The 2,500-nt window shown below is 35.9% G+C and overlaps 1 non-coding gene across 1 annotated transcript; it reads left to right on the top strand.

Moving 5' to 3' along the window:
* The first annotated feature begins 2,036 nt into the window (after positions 1 to 2,036).
* On the top strand, positions 2,037 to 2,123 carry TRNAS-GGA (transfer RNA serine (anticodon GGA)). Its single transcript has one exon. It is a non-coding gene; the product is annotated as a tRNA-Ser (tRNA).
* The last annotated feature ends 377 nt before the right edge of the window (positions 2,124 to 2,500 follow it).

Below are 2,500 nucleotides of genomic sequence, written 5' to 3'. Positions count from 1 at the left end.
CTTTCTATAGTGGAGATAGTCGCACGTAATGACAGATGACGGCCATATTATTAAAAGCTTGTGGTAAGAATGGGTTTCGTTCGAGTGCCCGGAAATAATATTCCAAAGCCTTCGTATGTTCTCCGTTGCTTGTGTGGATAAGGCCTATGTTATAGAGTATATAACTTCGATCATAGGGATCAATTTCTAGTCGCATAGCTTCATAATAATTTTGTAAAGCTTCCGCATAATTTCCTTCGGATTGAGCTGACATCCGTTACGGTCGTTCATTCTATTCAAAGAATCTCCGTTCCAGAAACGTACGTGAGACTTTCATCTCATACGGCTCCTCCCTTCTGTGCATAGTAATAAGGGGAATAATCCATGGAATCAAAAAAGATTGAAATATTCTCATTATGAACTGACAGGGGCTGGTGTTTTTACAAGAAATCTCTAGCCAGCCTTCCTGCAAGAGGTCTATATTTTCTTAACACCAACCATGTTGGTGCTAGATAGAAATGGTAACTCCAACAATTTCTTTGTCCTCAACGCCCCCTATTTCCAGGAATTAGTCACTTCAACGATCTTCGATGGTTATACGGGTATCCAAAGTACGAACGAGATGGATGTTTGTTGTCCCAACCATTCTTGTTAGTCCCGATCCCGATAAGGAAAAGGGGTAATTTATAACAAAGTTTTCGCGTTGTTGATTCCTAGGTGTAGTGCTTCTTCCTCTATGCCGCCTATTGGTCTGGTCCTAGTGGAGTCGGATTGACCTACAATACAGAACCTGTAGGTGTAACCTTTCGCTCAATACTCAAATCAACAATTGAAGCATCTGAGGCTGCATCAATCGGGGATACACGACAGAAGGAATTGTTCTATCTCTAAATTTCACCTTCACCGAGCATAGGTTTATTTCAAAAATCTTTTTTCTTTGTATTACGAATCATGTCTCTTTCTCGTAAGACTGAGGTCGGTAAATCATAAATAATAAATAAATAATAATAAAAAAAAATCAAATCGCACCATCTCTGTAATAGGTAAATGCCTCTTTTTCTCCTGAGGTTGTCGGAATTATTCGTAATAAGATATTGGCTACAATTGAAGAGGTCTTATCAATAAAATTTCCATTTATCCGAGATCTAGGCATGGTTAACAATCCATTCCATAATTCTTCTCATTACCCCTAGAGGGAAAATGATCCCACAAACAAAGGAATTGTATAGTACGAAATCACATAAAAACAAACGGACTCATTCTAAAAAAAAAGGTGTCGACCTTCCACTCAAATTGTCCCTTTGGGGCAGGGATGGATAGGAAATATTTGAATCCGATTGTATTTCATTTAAATTAAGTATTAAGTATAAATATTAAGTAGTATACCAATGAACGGAACTATTCCTATTTTATCGAAGCTCAGGAATCAAGGAAGTTTTTCCTACAGATTCTGATGACTCTAGAAGTTTTGATTTGATTATGATCCAAAGAAAAAAAAAATCAAATCAAATAATAGAATCATTCCATGATGAAAATAGAATAAGAATAACCATCCATTTTTTGTGCATAGTGTGTATACACCACGCAATCGAAATATCAAAAAAATCCATGGGACGATTCATGAATTTGTAATAGATTGTGGGGTAGCTCATGAGAGGAATTGTTGTTGAGAAATCTGAAACTAGAAAGGAATTTTGGAATTCCTATGGAACCATAATAGTCTAAATGTAACCATAGTATAAAATAGGGTCAGTTGACTTGTTCCAATTCATTGGTTTAATCCAGTATAAATCTAAGAATAAGACGGGATCGTCTTCTTGACAAACATGAATAGATAGATTCTATCTATTTTTTTTTAATCTTTTTAATAAGATAAGAAAAAGATAAGAAAAAAAATGTTTTTTTATCCCTCGATCCTCGAGGGAAGATCTTTCTTTAATGAAAAGTTTTCTATTTTCTATTTAGAATTGATTGGTCATACCTGTATTGCAATAATACAATAATATGAATGACTCGCTATTCACTCGGTTTCTGGGTCATAATCATAAGATTATGTAGGAGAGATGGCCGAGTGGTTCAAGGCGTAGCATTGGAACTGCTATGTAGGCTTTTGTTTACCGAGGGTTCGAATCCCTCTCTCTCCGTACCTTCACCTAATTCACCAACGGTACCGACTACAATGTATCAAATCAAATAACAATTGATACGAGTATTCCAATCGTACTTTATTTGATATAGATTCTCTATTCCTAATTGCTGTGGTATGGAAAATACCGGAACGGAAAGAATGGACAAGGAATAAAAATCTCACCGCTGATCCATTTGTAATACGTGAATGGGAGAAAAATCCGGATCAAACCTCTTAGATCTATTTACTTCGGCGAAAGAAAAAAAAGGGGCTTGTCCAAAGCTTTGTTATTTTAGTTAGGTTCAAGTCTGACGGGAATAATATTCTACGACTAGCAACTCATTGATTTTCAAACCGATCCACTTAATATCTATTATTTGATTTACTAATCCT

Source organism: Tasmannia lanceolata, unplaced genomic scaffold, assembly GCF_043159265.1.
Source record: "Tasmannia lanceolata isolate RefF3 unplaced genomic scaffold, GAP_Taslan_0.1 ptg000078l, whole genome shotgun sequence".
In the NCBI taxonomy this organism is placed as follows: Eukaryota; Viridiplantae; Streptophyta; class Magnoliopsida; order Canellales; family Winteraceae; genus Tasmannia; species Tasmannia lanceolata.
Note: the sequence above shows the minus strand (reverse complement) of the source record. Positions and strands in the feature narration are given on the sequence as shown.